This window comes from Procambarus clarkii, chromosome 1, assembly GCF_040958095.1.
Source record: "Procambarus clarkii isolate CNS0578487 chromosome 1, FALCON_Pclarkii_2.0, whole genome shotgun sequence".
Classification (NCBI taxonomy): Eukaryota; Metazoa; Arthropoda; class Malacostraca; order Decapoda; family Cambaridae; genus Procambarus; species Procambarus clarkii.
Genome location: NC_091150.1, coordinates 48,862,911 through 48,883,749, shown reverse-complemented (window position 1 = coordinate 48,883,749; position 20,839 = coordinate 48,862,911). Strand labels below are relative to the sequence as shown.

General features: G+C 46.9%; 2 protein-coding genes across 8 annotated transcripts in view; one reads left to right on the top strand and one right to left on the bottom strand.

Annotated features, from left to right (window-relative positions):
- LOC123752290 (hexosaminidase D-like) overlaps positions 1-20,839 on the bottom strand; it is a 373,939-nt gene that overhangs the window by 146,263 nt on the left and 206,837 nt on the right. For 4 of the 7 annotated variants that reach the window (XM_069308469.1, XM_069308417.1, XM_069308646.1 and 1 more), the window contains one exon: positions 7,652-7,696. The exons of 2 other annotated variants lie outside the window; for them this stretch is intronic. The gene's annotated coding sequence lies outside the window, so the exon portion shown is untranslated. Of the gene's footprint in view, positions 1-7,651; positions 7,697-14,350; positions 14,372-20,839 lie in introns of those variants that run through there. One more of the 7 variants, XM_069308595.1, reaches the window with a different exon arrangement.
- LOC138363304 (uncharacterized) overlaps positions 1-20,839 on the top strand; it is a 60,151-nt gene that overhangs the window by 21,362 nt on the left and 17,950 nt on the right. The window lies entirely within an intron of this gene.

The window sequence follows — 20,839 nt, the reverse complement described above, 5'->3', positions numbered from 1 at the left end:
CATTAACTTGTGCTCGTTGGCTGGGCACGTGGGTGACCGGCCAACGTTTCCCCACAGGACAGTCGTTGCTGGCTTCCCGGTTACTTGAGTTTTCTGTCAAGAGGAATTGACCCTTATGGTCAAACCTGGTTCTGATTGGTTGAAGCCATGTAGGCCTGTGTAGGCGGAGTCCCCCAGGGGAGTGCCTGTCAATGCCATTGGCCAAGCCTCCAGAGCACCCAGTTGTGTTTAAATCCATTGGCCATAGGCTTGGAATGGGCAGAGTTAAATTGGGCCTGGGAACTTTGAAGTGGGTGGAGCTTGTTCTTCACTGATAGCTTGTTAAGAAAAATAAAGTCAGTGTGTCTTGGAGTGTACTGGGGCCCAGATCTCCTGATCTGGAGGGCAGCCACTACAACATCGTGGCCGGGGTTGCAGGAGTAAGGTAATATCTGAGTTTTGGTCCAACAGTAAATGCACCTAAAATTATTCCTTTTGCCTCTTAGGGATAATAGAGTAGGGTATATGTTCAGTTGATTTTAATTTACATGTTTAATAATAATAAAGTGTATAATTTGTTCCAGTGGTATTCAGTTAATTCCCCCTTTTGGTATTATTTGTATTTGGTCAAATATCAAATGAAAACCTAAACACGAAAATTGTTGGTAACCACGTTGGTATTAATGTTAAACAGTCCTGTAATTTACCTGTGATCAGTCTCGAGAGTTGTGGCGGCCTCCGTAAGCCCGGGTGCACTAAGCCTAACAACCAGTATCTTGGGTTATCTTGAGGGTTATCTTATGATTTCGGGGCTTTTTTTTTAGTGTCCCCGCGGCCCGGTCCTCGACCAGGCCTCCACCCCCAGGAAGCAGCCCGTGACAGCTGACTAACACCCAGGTACCTATTTACTGCTAGGTAACAGGGGCATTCAGGGTGAAAGAAACTTTGCCCCTTTTGTTTCTGCCTCGTGCGGGAATCGAACCCGCGCCACAGAATCACGAGTCCTGCGCGCTATCCACCAGGCTACGAGGTCCCACACTACAAGTTGGCTACAAGTAACACCCTGAGATGATATAACCCCCCCCCCCCGCGTGTCTTGGGAGTACTTACAGTAACCGTGAGCACCATAGTACTTATACCGACATACAACACAATTACAAAGTAGAAATTGGTACTATTGAATTTTGGACAAACCGGAAAACGATTTTCTAATGTTGCAAAGACAAACTAACCAAACCTCACCTCCCTAGGCCTAATACACACTATCTGAGGCCTAATATAGTACATGTGTGTGCTATACTAGGGCCGAGGAATATTGAAGTTTTGTTTTTTTAGCTTCACTTTTTTGGCGAACTCTTATAGAGTGAATAGTAGAAAGTTGTACTATCTAATTACTTAGTACGTCAATAGTTGTACTATGGTGCACATAGTTACAAAAAGTACTATCTAAACAGGAGGATGGGTCGCATAACCGGAAGTCAAACCGGAAGTGATCAATCTCAGGTCTGAGATCTCATTAGTCTTTGTGACACACTTTTGCTTAGAGCAAAAACTGTTATGATCTCACCCACCACCTTATTGAAGGTCCAGTTATGAGGCAGCCCTCACACCTGTTGGTATGAGGCAGCCCTCACACCTGTCGGCATGAGGCAGCCCTCACACCTGTCGGCATGAGGCAGCCCTCACACCTGTCGGCATGAGGCAGCCCTCACACCTGTCGGCATGAGGCAGCCCTCACACCTGTCGGCATGAGGCAGCCCTCACACCTGTCGGCATGAGGCAGCCCTCACACCTGTCGGCATGAGGCAGCCCCTCACACCTGTCGGCATGAGGCAGCCCCTCACACCTGTCGGCATGAGGCAGCCCCTCACACCTGTCGGCATGAGGCAGCCCCTCACACCTGTCGGCATGAGGCAGCCCCTCACACCTGTCGGCATGAGGCAGCCCCTCACACCTGTCGGCATGAGGCAGCCCCTCACACCTGTCGGCATGAGGCAGCCCCTCACACCTGTCGGCATGAGGCAGCCCCTCACACCTGTCGGCATGAGGCAGCCCCTCACACCTGTCGGCATGAGGCAGCCCCTCACACCTGTCGGCATGAGGCAGCCCCTCACACCTGTCGGCATGAGGCAGCCCCTCACACCTGTCGGCATGAGGCAGCCCCTCACACCTGTCGGCATGAGGCAGCCCCTCACACCTGTCGGCATGAGGCAGCCCCTCACACCTGTCGGTATGAGGCAGCCCCTCACACCTGTCGGTATGAGGCAGCCCCTCACACCTGTCGGTATGAGGCAGCCCCTCACACCTGTCGGTATGAGGCAGCCCCTCACACCTGTCGGTATGAGGCAGCCCCTCACACCTGTCGGTATGAGGCAGCCCCTCACACCTGTCGGTATGAGGCAGCCCCTCACACCTGTCGGTATGAGGCAGCCCCTCACACCTGTCGGTATGAGGCAGCCCCTCACACCTGTCGGTATGAGGCAGCCCCTCACACCTGTCGGTATGAGGCAGCCCCTCACACCTGTCGGTATGAGGCAGCCCCTCACACCTGTCGGTATGAGGCAGCCCCCTCACACCTGTCGGTATGAGGCAGCCCCCTCACACCTGTCGGTATGAGGCAGCCCCTCACACCTGTCGGTATGAGGCAGCCCTCACACCTGTCGGTATGAGGCAGCCCTCACACCTGTCGGTATGAGGCAGCCCTCACACCTGTCGGTATGAGGCAGCCCTCACACCTGTCGGTATGAGGCAGCCCTCACACCTGTCGGTATGAGGCAGCCCCTCACACCTGTCGGTATGAGGCAGCCCCTCACACCTGTCGGTATGAGGCAGCCCCTCACACCTGTCGGTATGAGGCAGCCCCTCACACCTGTCGGTATGAGGCAGCCCCTCACACCTGTCGGTATGAGGCAGCCCTCACACCTGTCGGTATGAGGCAGCCCTCATACCTGTCGGTATGAGGCAGCTCTCACACCTGTCGGTATGAGGCAGCCCTCACACCTGTCGGTATGAGGCAGCCCTCACACCTGTCGGTATGAGGCAGCCCTCACACCTGTCGGTATGAGGCAGCCCCTCACACCTGTCGGTATGAGGCAGCTCTGCAGTGACTATTCACCCTCATGTGCATGAGGATATCCTCATTATTCACAGTTGAGAGTCCAGACTGGTAACTTTGAATCACCAGGAGCTATCTATGAGGTCATCTAATATCTCCATCACAGAGAAGAGTTAGTCACGAGGACACATGAGACACTGTCTAGTGTACTAGCATCCACTAGTTCCACTAGCCTCCACTAGTAAACTCCTGCTAGAGCACAGGAATATTTTCCAATATTGTTGAGTGTATGAAGTCATTAGAGTGCACTATGAGTCTCATACCACTCACACTCACGTCCCTGGTGACTAAACACTCGCAAGTATAGTGAAGGAGCAGCTCGTCCTCCTAAGGTTTCCCACAGGCATGAAACTGTCGTACTGAAAGTGCTAACCTTATCCTAACCTCCCAGAGGACCCAAAACAGAAAACGAGGCAATACGTCAATTTCGCGAGACACTGCAATTTTCTAGTACGACAATTTTTGGCCTTAGGTAAAGTATACGTCAAAATGCGACGATCTTTTAGGAGGAGAACGGGTTGGGAGGAGAGAGTGTGAGTGAGTGAGTGAGTGAGTGAGTGAGTGAGTGAGTGAGTGAGTGAGTGAGTGAGTGAGTGAGTGAGTGAGTGTTCCAGCTCGTGTACACAGATTCCAACTGGAATACTCACCGTTGGCGGGAACTCATTACCTGCAGCGACCTGCCATAAGGACCGAAATGCCAGTATAATTGACAATTACAGTGTCACACTGTCTAGTGAATGTTTTCTGCTGCCCCCTACTTGTAGTTCTCGGTTCAAAACTGTTCAGAACACACTGTACTCGTGCTTTCTGCCCCCCCCCCCTGTGTGTGGGTCAGTGACACGGATTTTGTTTAGCATGACGCAGAATTCCTCCCAGAACCTCCCCTCCTGGTAAACTATAGTCTAGGGCAGCTGTATAAATGTCCAGGTACCTTAGTTTCACACACCTGGCTCTTGACACACACGGTGTATCCCTTCAGTCTAGGGCAGCTGTATAAATGTCAAGGTACCTTAATATCACACACCTGGCTCTTGACACACGGTGTATCCCTTCAGTCTAGGGCAGCTGTATAAATGTCAAGGTACCTTAGTATCACACACCTGGCTCTTGACACACACGGTGTATCCCTTCAGTCTAGGGCAGCTGTATAAATGTCAAGGTACCTTAGTATCACACACCTGGCTCTTGACACACTCGGTGTAACCCTTCATATAGTCTAGGGCAGCTGTATAAATGTCCAAGTACATTAGTAACACATTGAGACACTCTTCAGACAAGGAATGAAGGCTTTCTTCGATGTTTATGGAGATGTAGTTTCGATAAGCTTTTAGTTATATTCCGTGAACCAACGTCCTCGTGGCCCGGTCTCTAACCAGGGCTCATATTTGGTGGTCTGGTCAACCAGACTGTTGGACGCGGCTGGTAGCAGTCTGATGTATCAATCACAGCCTGGTTGTTCAGGTATCCTTTGGAGCTGTTTATTGAGTTCAATTTTTGAACACTATGAAGGGTCGGCCAGTTATGCCCCTTATGTGTAGCGGAAGCGTGTTGAACAGTCTCGGGCCTCTGATGTTGATAGTTCTCTCTCAGAGTACCTGTTGCACCTCTGCTCTTCAGCGGAGTTGTGTTGCACATCGTGCACAGAATTCCGCTCAAATGCCTCCTTTAACTCCTGCAGACGTCTGACATCAGGTACCTGTGTAAAAATGTCGTCAACATACCTGCAGTATATCCAGGTTTCAAGTCCATGTCAACTAAGACCTTCTGCTCGATGGTACCCATGTAGAAGTTCGCAAACAGGACATCTAGGGGAGAACCAATGGCGACCCCAGCCTGGAAACCCACTTCGGCCAATCATCAGCCAGATACCCACACCCACGTACAGACTGGCTAAGCGACTCAACGGGTTGCTGACTCATTATGTACCTTGTGCTTTCAGCCTGAAGTCTCCAAAGGAATTTGTTGATTTACTGCGGGGAACACGGGCCACAGGGATAAGAGCCTCGTTGGATGTAGAATCACTGTTTACTATCGTACCTGTGGATGAAACAATCGGGATGATAGTGGACAGTGTGTATCGTGATCCGGCTTGTACTCCTCTTGACATATCAGAAAACATACTAAGGAAACTACTCCAAGCTTGTACTAAAGAGGCACCCTTCTTGAGCCCAGATGGGCACATGTATAAGCAAGTAGATGGGGTCGCCATGGGTTCTCCCCTAAGTGTCCTGTTTACGAATTTTATATGGGTACCATCGAGCAGAAGGTCTTAGTTGACATGGACTTGAAACCTGCCATATACTGCAGGTATGTTGACGACATTTTTACACAGGTACCTGATGTCAGACGTCTGCAGGAGTTAAAGGAGGCATTTGAGCGGAATTCTGTGTTGAGTTTCACTTACGAGACGGAAAGCTGCCCTTTCTAGATGTAAGTCACAGAAAGGAGCGGAGGCTTCCACACAGCAGTCTACACTAAGGAAACAAACGTAGGAATGTGCCTCAACGCTAATAGTGAATGCCCAGACAGGTACAAGAGGAGTGTTGTCAACGCTTACGTCGACCGTGCTCTCAGCCACAGCTCAGGATGGAAGCAAATCGATGAAGAACTCTGTAGGGTAAGGCAGGTCCTAGTCAACAACGGTTCTCTAATGGTTTTCTTGAAGAGATCATAAAAAGAAAGGTAAAACGCCATGCAACCTCTGAAGAATCAACTTACACAACACATGTACCCCCTATTAGACTATTTTACAGGAACTTCTTTTTGACAGCTCATAAAACAGAGGAAAGGGTCCTGAAAGATATTGTTGATAGGAACGTTATCCCTACAGACAAAAATCAGAAAATACAATTAACGATTTACTATAAACCAAAAAAATGGCCAATCTACTCATGAAAAACTCTCCAGACACAAAGCAGAACGCCTTGAAGGAAACCAACGTCGTCTATGCCTTCAAATGCCCACTTGGGGACTGTAAGCCCCCAAAGAACTCAGTATATAGGCAAGACAATAACGTCTCTTCTCTTTCCAGGTGATTAGCAATGCATAAACAACAGGGCTCCATAAAGGAACATATAATCTCCTCTCACAACCAGACCATCACCAGAGAAATCTTAATAAACAACATAGAAATCATCGATAGATACAGCGATAGCAGGCAGTTCGACATCTGCGAGGCACTACACATCAAAATGTCAACACCAGCAATCAACAGCCAATTAATGCACAACTATATTCTACCCACTTCAAGACTCCGAACCAATATAGAAGCATCAAGAGGAAGTATGGGCCAATAGGCCCTTTGCAGTTACTTCCATTTTTATGCTCTCATATCCAATTTATACCCATTGTTTCGTGTTCTGTCTTGTGTTGAAAGTTTTGTTCACCTCACCCAAAACTGTTGTACCATATCACCTCACCCAAATGCGAGTATAAGTATGAAGGATTAGCGTGTTTACAGGTTACAGTTGTGTGTGACTGTCAATTACCATTGACAGTGAAAAGAAACATAAGAAACATACATTGAGAAAATTCATGTTAGAATTATTAATCTTACCTTTTCGGTCATATTTAACAACATATGTTTACAAGAAAGATTGCTACCATTATTATCATTATTATATATATATATATATATATATATATATATATATATATATATATATATATATATATATATATATATGTATAAACAAACGTGTCTGAAGATCTTGGACCAACATAGTGCGCGCACGCATACCTGGATTGTACCTGGATAGGGTTCTGAGAGTTCTTCTACTCCCCAAGCCCGGCCCGGGGCCAGGCTTGACCCCTGTAGTAATCTTGCGAGATAGACTGACAAACACATACAGAAATAAAAAGCAAATATTTACACGATCTTAACAACAAAAACAAAACACAGAGTAACAATATCAAGAGCAAATAACCCGGGAACGACGCCCCATAAAAAACGGAGCCCAAGAAGCCGTTCAGCGAGGGATAATTCCTTTTTCCAGGTGGTCCACGTCGGACTGGGACCTGGAGCTGTAGTCCGACCCCCCAACCCTACCACACCTTGGTGCTCATTATGAGTTTGGGGCCTCGCTGTGGTTGGTGGATAAAGGAGTGTGGTCTGGTCAGCTCAGACTGTGGTCGAGGTTCAAGGCCACTTCTTCATGACCAAGGCCATGACTGTGGGCGGAGCTTCTGTAGTCATCTATAACGGGTTGTGGATTTGAGTAATTGTGATTGATGACGTATTGTGATTGTTGTTATTGTTTCTGGTTGTAGTTGTAGGCTATTGGCTTTGTTTACAACTTGACTAAATGTAAACTTTGTCAGCAGAACTATTCACATACTTTGCCTCACTATGTAATCGAATATGAAAAATCGTGGAATTCAGAGATAACACCACCAATGGTGCCCAAGAAGTGTGTAATTCATTCTAAATGGTGTACAATCAGAAAGTTTAGCCAAGTGTCTAAAGTTTGGTGACTGTAGCTGCAGCCTTCACACGACTGAGGTTCCCGCCCAGTTGGGTGGTGTGGAGCAGGACAAGTAACTGTGTGACTGACTCACCGTAAATGTCAACTGTATATTGCTGTGGGCCGCTTCTTGAACCACCTGTGAAATAAAGACAATATGTATATAATATATACACAAAAATCACAATAGCGAGATGTATCAAATGAACAAATCCGCAAGGGCCGACATGAGGGTTCGAACCTACGTCCGGGATGATCCCAGACGCGCCTTAGTCGACTGCGCCACGACATGGTTAAAAGAATTGCAACCTGGAGTGCTGCTGCCCTCACGAGGATCCCGCAGCTTCTCCGAAGCACAAGCCGGGGTTTCACACAATTCCCGTCATGCACCCGGGCTCTGTCGACCAGAAATTCAACCTCTTAAGAGGTAGAAAAATTATTATCTCTTAATATTTTAAGAGGTAGAAGAATATCTGGTCGACAGAGCCCGGGTGCATGGGAGGGAACTGTGAGAAACACCGGTTTGTGCTTCGGAGAAGCTGCGGGATACTCGTGAGGGCAGCAGCACTCCAGGTTGCAATTCTTTTAACCATGTCGTGGCGCAGTACCTGATTGATACCTGCTTGATGGGGTTCTGGGAGTTCTTCTACTCCCCAAGCCCGGCCTGAAGCCAAGCTCGACTTGTGAGAGTTTGGTCCACCAGGCTGTTGCTTGGAGCGACCCGCAGGCCCACATACCCACCACAGCCCGGCTGATCCGGAACTTCTCTTAGAAAACAGCGTCCAGTTTTCTCTTGAAGATGTCCACGGTTGTTCCGGCAATATTTCTTACAGTCGCTGGGAGGACATTGAACAACTGCGGACCTCTGATGTTTATACAGTGTTCTCTGATTGTGCCTATGGCACCCGAATAAGTGTCGACTAAGACTAAGGTGCAGTCAACTAAGGTGCGTCTGGGATCATCCCAAACGTAGATTCGAACCCTCATCACAGCCTTTGTGGCTTTGTTTATATAATATATATATACTTATATATACATTGTGTAACTAACTTCACAAGATTGTCATTTGCTTAGCTAAATGAACTATGGATACAGTTCCTGAACCCAATATGTGCTTCTGTAACCCTTTCCACCACCACCACCCACGTAGCCTTAACAAAGGCGACATGTTCGTTAAACCAGCCGCAAAACCCTCTGTTTACGAATGAAAAACGGTTTTCACACAACTCACAACTGATCATGATCGAACATTTTTCGAACAGTGCTTCTCTAACGACCTGTGTTCGAATCAGGTCAATGTATACTGTAACAGCCCGTCCTCCAAACACAGACCCAAAAGTGATTCCATGCACCCGCCAACCCCCACCCCCCCTCCCCCCGTGTTTATGTATGAAAAACGGTTTACACACGACTCCGCTGTAAATGCTTCACCCACGTACTTACAAATACAAATAATCGCCAACAGAACCTAAACACCTAACCTAACCTGCGTCTGACAACTTTAGTGTACACAGGAAATTTAATGTACAACAACATTAACTTATATGAGAACAAATCTATTTTTAATACACAGTACGTACAAATTTATGAATGCTTCTGGAGGGGGAGGGGGGAAGGGCCCCTACTTTAACGAGCCTCGCCTGAGGACAGGTTTGGCCCATGGGATGGGTATGGGGTGCACAATACACGACTTGAACTAATAGCTGTGGATGTGGTTGGGTAAAAACAGGAACTGCCTCGAGTGGTCCGAGAGACCATGAACAGTTTCCCATGTTCTGGTGTCACCAGGGAACTGGACCACTTCCCGCAGTCCCACTCTAGAGCCATCAGCAGGTAAACAACAGGTAGTCCCGTGGCAAGAATGTTCAATTCGTACAATTAGATATGCAGCTAAATCACCAACATCGCTGGACGGAATATTTCGACTTTACCGTAGTTGACCCTGAAATGGTTCCGTGGATCAATATCGTTGCGGCTCAGTCTCTGGCCAGATCTTCTGACTGAAGGTCTGGTCCACCAGGCAGTGCACATGGGGCCCCACTATTCTAGGGGCCCACGCTGCCATAGTGTTCATGAGAGATCTCTCAGCATAGCAACCCGTCCTCTACCAAAGAACGTCACTTTTCGACCGTATGCGTTACTTAAGACCAAAAATTGTCGTACTAGAAAATGGAAGCGGCTGGCGAAAGTGACGTACTGTTCCCTTTTCTGTTTTGGGTCCTCTGGCAGGTTAGGATAAGGGCAGTTTAAGTTGACCGTTTTTTTTTTTTTGACGTTGGGAAACCTTAGGAGGACGAGCTGGGCAGTGGATAATTTCTCTATCACTCACTGGTTCAAACCCCTTTTCAAATTATATAAATAATTTGTGCGTAACTATTTCAGGGTAATCGTGCACTTTAGTGGAGGCTGCGTGCATTACCCAGCCCGACCTATCCAAAGTACACATAACTAAACTGAAGTACTAAATTGCCCGAACCTAACCTAAGACCGGACCCACGAATAGAAAACGGATCATCATGTCAATTTTGCGAGCCGCAATGAACTTAATTTTAGTACGTCAATTTTTTACCTTAGGGGATGTCAAAATGCGATGTGGTATTGGAGAGGATGAGTTGCATCATCTTAGTTGAGGACCCAGCCTTGACTTGGGCTACAGTGCTGTAGCACTGTAACTAAGTAACTGTAGCACTGTAACTGTACAGTGCTGTAGACAGCCCTGTAACCAGGCTGTTAAGACAGCCCTGTAACCAGGCTGTTAAGACAGCCCTGTAACCAGGCTGTTAAGACGCCGCTGTTCCCAATCAGGGGTATGAAGCATGGGCCAAGACACCCCTTGGAGATGTTTATCAAGTTCTGGTTGATACCTGGTTGATGGGGTTCTGGGAGTTCTTCTACTCCCCAAGCCCGGCCCGAGGCCAGGCTTGACCTGTGAGAGTTTGGTCCACTAGGCTGTTGCTTGGAGCGGCCCGCAGGTCCGCATATCCACCACAGCCCGGTTAACAAATGGAGAGAGAACTTGCTCTATTGAGAACTGCTAACCTGTATTCGTGAATCATTCACTGCTGTCATTAGCACTTTTCATGTAAGATATATATTTTTATATGAGAAAATCATTTTGAGGAAATGGAGAGACTTGAACCGTCGTTCTGGTGGTTCTCAGACACCTGCCTTAACCCACTTGACCACGATAGGACTCTAATGCGAACACTTAGAGAGGGTAACTAATTATGCCCCCATGTACCTGGAGCATACCTAAAGAGGGTTTCGAGAGTTCTTCTACTCCCCGAGCCCGGTCCGGGGCCCAGACTCGACAGACTTGTGTGTAGAGAAGAGAAAGTCTTGAGCCCCTTGATGTCGACAGAAATGTTTGTTTAGGTGGCCTCACCTCACGGTGGCCTCACCTCACGGTGGCCTCACCTCACGGTGGCCTCACCTCAAGGTGGCCTCACCTCACGGTGGCCTCACCTCACGGTGGCCTCACCTCACGGTGGCCTCACCTCAAGGTGGCCTCACCTCAAGGTGGCCTCACCTCAAGGTGGCCTCACCTCAAGGTGGCCTCACTGTACACAGCTGGGCGAGGCAAACAAGCGCAGGAACGGTTGGTTCAAATGACATTAAACATTGACAAATGAGGAGCGCCCAATCCCAGGGGAATCCCACCATACAAAACTAAGCCTTAATATAATCCTGTTTACAGCTGGACGAGCCCTACAGTGTTCATTAATAACACTGTCCGCTGCCACCGGCTGCTACTGTAATGTGTCACGCTTTACAGTGACTGATAATATATGGACCCCCTAATGACTCCTGATAATTGGGACGAGTTAACTTGCCTGTCCATCCCACTATATTGTTATATGTTTATACAATTGTTATATATTAACGTTCAGTATGGAGATGTTGTATACTTATGGTTTATACAGGTGTTGGTGTTGTAACGGAGGGGTGGGGAGAATTAGCTCTATCTTGTCCATTATTCCAACCCCCCCCCCCCCCCAGTCAACTAACAAGGCCGGGGGAAACAGCTCTCTCTAGTCCGTTATCCCGTCCCCAGTTAGCTAACTATTCTAGAGCACTCCCTGAGTTCCTAAGGTAACCTCTCTCGTTCAACACCTTGTAACCTAGGTATTTGACTACCTAGGTGCTAAGACTACAAGGCGCAGTAACTGGATCAGCTACCCGAAACTAGAGAGAACTCTAGAATACAGAATCATAGCCACAAACGTATAAGAGGAAACGAAAGGAAAGAAATGAATAGTGAAGTAATTAGTGAGGGTTTGGGGTGAGAGGGAGAGGGGTGAGAGGGAGAGAGGTGGGAGGAGCGAGGAGGGTCATTAGTTGAAAGTGAGAGTTTAGAGAGGGGTGGAGGGAGAGGTGTAGATAGGTAGAAGTAGAAGAGTAGATAGTAGAAGTAGATAGTAGAAGTAGATAGTAGAAGACGAAATGCTGCCACCATCCACTCATGATCATTACATACCAGACAAGGAATGGAACTTGTCTGTATTACAATATTCTCAAAAGAGGTTATCATGAGTTCATTATTAATATGTTCCCTCTGTACCATGTATCAACTCCAAACATGTACTCATTAATATCTTGAATCTAGTAACCACCGAGGCTTTCTCACCTCAACTCAAAGCTCTAGGGAACAAAGACGATTTAAATACTAAATTCATATATTTCACATACTAAGTATCATAATTTAAGCAATGTTCAAGATATATATAGGTAAAGTGAGTCATCCTCCAAGAATCTGAGAACACTACAATTGACTGCCCCTGATCATCACACAACACTTGTAAAACACGACCAAGTCACCTTAATGTTCAGTTCACCAAGTGCCTGCCTATAGCTGGATAGAGGGGGGGGGGGTCTATAGTTGACAGAGACTGTCCCCCTGCCGGCCGACAGCCTCCCTGCTAGGGCCGTCTCCTCTGCTCTGCTGACTGCCGTTCTTCTGTCTCGTTAATGCTTCTGCCCTCGAATCGATAGCTCTCCGAATTTATATTGGGGAACCTAGTAGCTAACTCCGCCCACAAGTAGATAGCCTCCGGCTCTCTACCAAGCCACTCCTTAAACGTCGGCATGTTTGAAAGCTACCAGGCTCCAATTATGAGATTAGTAGAAGTAAGGTGAAATTCGCATGATCTGACCTCAGGTCACTTGGTGTCATTAACTATTAGAGGTGTGACTTTCCGGTGGACAAACTGGCGCCTTCTCAATCCTTGTATGTGACTCATGTACTATATATATTTTAAATAAACTAAACCAAACACCTTACAGTGTTACAGTGTAATGAATGCGTATTTGAGAGTATGCGGGCCGCACCAAGCAACAGCCTGTTGGACCAAGCTCTCACAAGTCTAGCCTGGCCCAGGGCCAGACTTTATTTCCTACAGTAAAAATTATAAAAAGTTGTGTCAACATTACCTTACATTTAACGAACAAAATAAAGTAGCCGTCACAACTGCAAGAAAAATGACAGGTTGGATAACAAGAACTTTTCACACTAGAGATGCTATACCGATGATGATACTTTTCAAGACGCTAGTGCTCTCTAGAGTGGAATACTGTTGCACAATGACGGCCCTTTCAAAGCTGGAGAAATTCCTGACCTGGAGAGCGTGCAGAGATCCATTACTGCTAGAATCAACTCGGTAAAACATCTAAACTATTGGGACCGACTAAAGAGCCTAAATCTGTATTCTCTTGAGAGCAGGCGGGAGAGATACATAATAATTTACACGTGGAAAATAGTAGAGGGGGTGGTCCCAAACCTGCACACAGAAATAACACCACATGAGACCAGAAGGCATGGCAGGATGTGCAGAATACCCCCGTTGAACAGCAGAGGTGCAACAGGTACTCTGAGGGAGAACTCTATCAACATCAGAGGCCCGAGACTGTTCAACACGCTTCCACTACACATAAGGGGCATAACTGGCCGACCCCTCACAGTGTTCAAGAGAGAACTTGACAAACACCTCAAAAGGATACCTGATCATCCAGGCTGTGAGCCATACGTCAGACTGAGAGCAGCCGCGTCCAACAGCCTGGTTGACCAGTCCAGCAACAAGGAGGCCTGGTCGACGACCGGGCCGCGGGGTCGCTAAGCCCTGAAATCACCTCAAGGTAACCTCAAGGTAACATATCTTGGAGTGGTTCTGGTCGAAAAGTGTGATGCTGGGAGGACTGTAGAGGGAATTAAATTATTATCATCGAAAAAAGTTGGACTTTAAGAACCTAGTTGGAATGGGAGTGTTCTGATTGGAATTAATAAGAGTGTTTACGCATGATTAAGAGGAAGTTCTATCACTCATTTTAATAAGATGTGTATGTGTATTATTGTTACACATGAGATGTGTAACAAGCAGGTATCAAGCATGTTACTCTTGACAATTTGCAGTTTCCCACAAACTGCTTGAATGTCTACCTAGAAATTTGGAGTTTCTCACTGCAAAACTGGTTCTCTCACTCCTCTGGTAGACAAGTTGAATAGAAAAAGTTATACGACTCTCAATGACGACACAAGTGCACTAAAATACCTGCTAACTGTAACACAGAGCAGCTGTCTGTGTCATCCACCTGTGGCGCCAGTAACTGAACATTGGTCACAACTGAAGCCTCACTTTAAGAAAACTTATGGAATGTATTAATAATCACAGGAATACCTAAATTATGTTTTAGGTAGTTTATAAATTGTATAAATATATATTAATTTACATATTGAGTGCTTAGCTCAATAATAATGATTATTAATATATCAATATTAATAGCTCAATAGACAGTCTACCAGTCTAGGTGGTAGAGTGAGTGGACAGGCCTCAACATGTGGTCGACAATATCGCTGCTCCTCGACCATCTGGTAGACTCGGGGGATCCATGTCCACCTGCCGACAAAGTTACTATTAGATTGCATTTAAGTTCTTGCTTAATTTAACCCAATTTTCTCGCACAATTATTTAAGAGGATATTAATGTATGCTCTTATGCGAGATATTGGTGGTGCGTTGCTTGTGTGAGATATTGGTGGTGCGTTGCTTGTGTGAGATATTGGTGGTGCGTTGCTTGTGTGAGATATTGGTGGTGCGTTGCTTGTGTGAGATATTGGTGGTGCGTTGCTTGTGTGAGATATTGGTGGTGCGTTGCTTGTGTGAGGTATTGGTGGTGCGTTGCTTGTGTGAGATATTGAAGGTTGGTTGCTTGTGTGAGATATTGGTGGTGCGTTGCTTGTGTGAGATATTGGTGGTGCGTTGCTTGTGTGAGATATTGGTGGTGCGTTGCTTGTGTGAGATATTGGTGGTGCGTTGCTTGTGTGAGATATTGGTGGTGCGTTGCTTGTGTGAGATATTGGTGGTGCGTTGCTTGTGTGAGATATTGGTGGTGCGTTGCTTGTGTGAGATATTGGTGGTGCGTTGCTTGTGTGAGATATTGGAGGTTGGTTGCTTGTGTGAGATATTGGTGGTGCGTTGCTTGTGTGAGATATTGGTGGTGCGTTGCTTGTGTGAGATATTGGTGGTGCGTTGCTTGTGTGAGATATTGGTGGTGCGTTGCTTATGTGAGATATTGGTGGTGCGTTGCTTGTGTGAGATATTGGTGGTGCGTTGCTTGTGTGAGATATTGGTGGTGCGTTGCTTGTGTGAGATATTGGTGGTGCGTTGCTTGTGTGAGATATTGGTGGTGCGTTGCTTATGTGAGATATTGGTGGTGCGTTGCTTGTGTGAGATATTGGTGGTGCGTTGCTTATGTGAGATATTGGTGGTGCGTTGCTTGTGTGAGATATTGGTGGTGCGTTGCTTGTGTGAGATATTGGTGGTGCGTTGTTTATGTGAGATATTGGTGGTGCGTTGCTTGTGTGAGATATTGGTGGTGCGTTGCTTGTGTGAGATATTGGTGGTGCGTTGCTTGTGTGAGATATTGGTGGTGCGTTGCTTGTGTGAGATATTGGTGGTGCGTTGCTTATGTGAGATATTGGTGGTGCGTTGCTTGTGTGAGATATTGGTGGTGCGTTGCTTATGTGAGATATTGGTGGTGCGTTGCTTGTGTGAGATATTGGTGGTGCGTTGCTTGTGTGAGATATTGGTGGTGCGTTGCTTATGTGAGATATTGGTGGTGCGTTGCTTGTGTGAGATATTGGTGGTGCGTTGCTTATGTGAGATATTGGTGGTGCGTTGCTTGTGTGAGATATTGGTGGTGCGTTGCTTGTGTGAGATATTGGTGGTGCGTTGCTTATGTGAGATATTGGTGGTGCGTTGCTTGTGTGAGATATTGGTGGTGCGTTGCTTGTGTGAGATATTGGTGGTGCGTTGCTTATGTGAGATATTGGTGGTGCGTTGCTTGTGTGAGATATTGGTGGTGCGTTGCTTATGTGAGATATTGGTGGTGCGTTGCTTGTGTGAGATATTGGTGGTGCGTTGCTTGTGTCAGATATTGGTGGTGCGTTGCTTATGTGAGATATTGGTGGTGCGTTGCTTGTGTGAGATATTGGTGGTGCGTTGCTTGTGTGAGATATTGGTGGTGCGTTGCTTGTGTGAGATATTGGTGGTGCGTTGCTTGTGTGAGATATTGGTGGTGCGTTGCTTGTGTGAGATATTGGTGGTGCGTTGCTTGTGTGAGATATTGGTGGTGCGTTGCTTGTGTGAGATATTGGTGGTGCGTTGCTTATGTGAGATATTGGTGGTGCGTTGCTTGGTAACTGCTCTCAACCCCCACCTCCCTCTGGCTGCTGTTTTAGATTCAGCTACTGGGAACAAAAAGTTACATGTAGCACGGGCTATGGAGAGCCCGTAGTGGCCTTACCTGGCACAGGAGCGAGGCTGTGACTGCCTCACTTCCAAGCGTCCTCCCTAAACGTGTCTACACTGCCACAATGCTACGACAGTGTCGATTGTCTACACCTGAAGGGGGGGGGGGTGCCCCTCGGCTAGATATCGAAGTTGGTGAGTTCAGACCAGCAACAGAACAGGAAATTGTGTGATAAACAGACTTGCTGGTGTCTGTCATGAACAGGTGGTCCGGACCATGTTGTGGTCCGGACCATGTTGTGGTCCGGACCATGTTGTGGTCCGGACCATGTTGTGGTCCGGACCATGTTGTGGTCCGGACCATGTTGTGGTCCGGTCCATGTTATGGCCGTCAGGGTCGTCCTCCTAAGGTCTCCCAACGTCGTCAAACTGTCGTACTAATGTGCCCTTATCCGGAAATAGTCACGGAAATACAAGAGAGCGCTAAGGCGGGGGAGGGGAGCTACAACCCGATAACTCCGTTTTGTTACAATAACCCATTATAATGTAATAATGGGTTATTATACACTAATATAATATATTAGGTGTATAATACATAATGTATTAGTGTATAATACGTAATGTATTAGTATATAATACAGTATGCTAAGTGTAATTATTAGATGCAAATACCGGTACATAATATTTGCAATATATAACAATTTTTTAATCAATCATGAAATAGCCTAATACAATACCCATTGAAATAAAATAAAAAAAAAAGGGAAGGGAGTACCACCTCTGGCTGGAAGAAGGGGGACCCATAGCCTCGGAGGAAACCCACACATAACGTATTGGAGGGAATGTAGGTCCCCTCCAATACAGTTTCTGTGTGCTTTTTCTCCTACCACCCCCTTCCTTTTTTTCTTTTCTTTATTGTGTATTTAAAGGTTACAGAACATACAAGACAAATGCCTAAAGGTTATGGATCTCTTGAAGCTCCTCCGCTTCTGGACAGGAACCGAGGACGCAGCAAACATTTCCCCTCTGGAACCCCACACTGAGGCACTGAAACAAAAAACTGGAAGCCCTTAGGCCTCTGGTGACGTCAATGAGCTTGGAACCCAATTCCTTGAGAAATCCCAAGGCACTCTTGCCCCAGGGGCCATGCGTCTCAGACGCTATGGGAACAAAGAGGTATTGACTTTCCAGTCGCCTGTACTTGAGTGATTTTGCTGTTTCCCTGTGGTTGGCCGCCCCACCTGCTTGATCAGCTCCGAAGTGTACATAGGTGTCAGCCAGGGTGGATACACATGTGTAGTCCCACACCAACTGTCTACCCTCCTTCCATGAGTATATGGTGATGCCATCAGGGCGAAGTGCGGGGAAATCCGGGTTTTGGACCCCTAGGATGCGAGGTTCTCTCTCCGCTGGGCACCTAGCTGAGACGAGGCTTCTCTTGATGATGTCATTGACCTCGTTGTGTCTTGCATGCCAGTCCTTTGTGCTTCCGCAGTGCAACCCATGCAATCCGTATTGGTCTGCTTCCACCCTGTTGCAAATACATTTGTATTCAGTGTGAATTGGGGCACCAAGGCGGAGGGCCACTGCTACACGAAGGGATTCTGGATCTAGGTACCCATGTCAGCCCATTGCTGACATGGGTACTGCCAGGAGGAAGTCTCCTGCATGGGGGGGGGGCACGCACTGCTCTGAGGCGGGCTTTCTCCTTGTCTGATGTTGCGACGCTTAGCATGGCATCAGCTACTTTTTCCACTAGAGGGTGGACCCAACCGGACTGTTTGTGTTGTTTTGTTGGCTCTATAATGGTTGCTGGGGCTGCAAGAACATCCCACTGATTTGAACATTCAGTGAAAGCAGGGTCGTGTATTCCTGCTGAATCTCTCAGGGTTGCAGGTAAGATATCTCTGACGAGGTCGTGCGATGCGTGGGAGGAGGAAAGGAAGGCTGGTAGAGCAATTTGGGAGGCATTGAAATAAGTAAATACCTTACATGGAAACAATTAGACTCTGCTTGATAATAAGCCTCAGCTCCACTAATATATTGTGTGGTACATCATGCAGGTATGATCAACACTGAGCCGAGAGCTCGTGGTATAGCCTCGCCACATAATATTATACACGCCACCAAATGATCATAATCTGGACACACGTTACTGATGATAATCTTGGAGCACTGCTCGTAAGGTCCACTGAATGTCAGAGTGGGAGCCAATTACTGACAAATGGCACGACGTTGGTTGTGTGGATATGAGTGTGTGCATGACTTGGTGCTTGTCTATTGGGGAACCTTGCTGCTTGGACCCAGCCGACTCGCGTGCGTGCGTGCGTAATCTCTCTCTCTCTGGTCCCGCGTTTCAAGAGTGTGTACTCACCTACTTGTGCTTGCGGTGGTTAAGCTTTGGATCTTTGGTCCCGCTTCTCAACTGTCAATCAACTGGTGTACAGGTTCCTGAGCCTACTGGGCTCTATCATATCTACACTTGAAACTGTGTATGGAGTCAGCCTCCACCACATCACTGCCTAATGCATTTCCATTTGTTAACTACTCTGACACTGAAAAATTTCTTTCTAATGTCTCTGTGGCTTATTTGGGTACTTAGGTTCCACCTGTGTCCCCTTGTGTGCGTACCACCCGTGTTAAATAATCCATCCCTGTCCACCCTGTCAATTCCCCTGAGAATTTTGTATGTGTTGATCATGTCTCCCCCTAGCTCTTCTGTCTTCCAGCGACGTGAGGTGCAGGTCACGTAGTCTGTCCTCATAACTCATGCCTCTTAGTTCTGGGACTAGCCTAGTGGCACACCTCTAAACTTTTTCCAGCTCCGTGTTGTGCTTAATTAGATATGGGCTCCATGCTGGAGCTGCATACTCCAGGATTGGCCTTGCAAGGTTCTGAAGGACTCCTTACACAGGTTTCTGAAAGCAGTTCTGATGTTAGCCAGCCTCGCATAGGCCGCTGATGTTATTCTTTTGATGTGGGTGGGCTTCAGGAGACAGGTTTGGCGTGATATCAACTCCTAGATCTTTCTCGCTGTCCGTTTCGCGAAGGACTTCATCTCCCATTCGGTATCCAGTGACTGGCCTAGTTCCTCCTCCTAGTTTCATTACCTTACATTTACTTGGGTTGAACTTTAGTAGCCATTTGTCGGACCATTCCTTCAGTTTGTCTAAGTCATCTTGTAGCCTCATACTATCATCCTCTGTCTTGATCCTCCTCATAATTTTTGCGTCATCAGCAAACATTGAGAGGAACCAGTCAATTCCTTCTTGGAGATCATTTACGTATATCAAAAACAGTATAGGTCCAAGGACTGATCCCTGTGGGACTCCACTGGTGATTCCCCGCCATTCCGAGACCTCACCCCTCATGGTGACTCGCTGTATCCTGTTGCTTAGGTACTCCCTTATCCAGTGGAGTACCTTCCCTTTTACTCCTGCCTGCATCTCCAGTTTGTGCACTAGTCTCTTATGTGGTACTGTGTCAAAAGCTTTCTGGCTGTTCAGAAATATGCAGTCTGCCCAGCCCTCTCTCTCTTGCCTGATTTTTGTTGCCTGGTCATAGAACTCAATTAAACCTGTTAGGCATGATTTGCCATCTCTGAACCCATGCTTATGATGTGTTACAAAGTTCTTTCGTTCCAGATGGTCTACTAGCTTTTTTTCGCACAATCTTAATCATCTTGCATGGAATGCACGTTAGGGACACTGGCCTGTAGTTCAGTGCCTCCTGCCTATCACTCTTCTTGTATATTGGGACTACATTGGCCGTCTTCCAAATTTTTGGCAGTTGACCTGTTACCAGTGATTTGTTGTACACCATGGAGAGTGGCAGGCACAGAGCTTCTGCTCCTTCCATTAGAATCCATGGTGAGATTCCATCCGGGCTTATAGCCTTTGTCACGTCCAAATCTAGCAGATGCTTCCTCACCTCCCTACTGGTAATCCCAAACTTCTCGAGTGGTGTCTGGTTTGATGTTCCCTCTCTTATCTCTAGGACTTCTTGCTCTGAGGTGAAGACCTCCTGGAATTTCTTATCGAGTTCCTCGCACACTTCCTTGTCATTTGTAGTGAATCTTTCTGCCCTTATCATCAGTTTCATTACCAGTTCCTTCACTGTTGTTTTCCTCCTGGTGTGGCTATGCAGTAGTTTGGGTTGAGTCTTTGCCTTGCTTGCTATGTTATTTTCATATTACCTCTCTACCGCTCTTCTCACTCTGATGTATTCATTCCTGGCACTCTGGTATCTTTCTCTGCTCTCTAGTGTTATGTTGTTTCTATAGTTTCTCCACGCCCTTTTACTTAGTTGCTTTGCTAGCTCACATATCTGATTAAACCATGGGTTTCTCATCTGCATTTAATTTTTTTTCCTTTTGGACTGGGACGAACTTATCTGCTGCCTCCTTACACTTCTGTGTGATGTAGTCCATCATGTTTTGAACTGTCTTTCCTCTGAGCTCTGTTACCCAAGCTATTTCAGTTAGGAATTTTCTCATCTCCTTATAGTTTCCCTACTGGAATGCCAGCCTCTTGCTTTCTG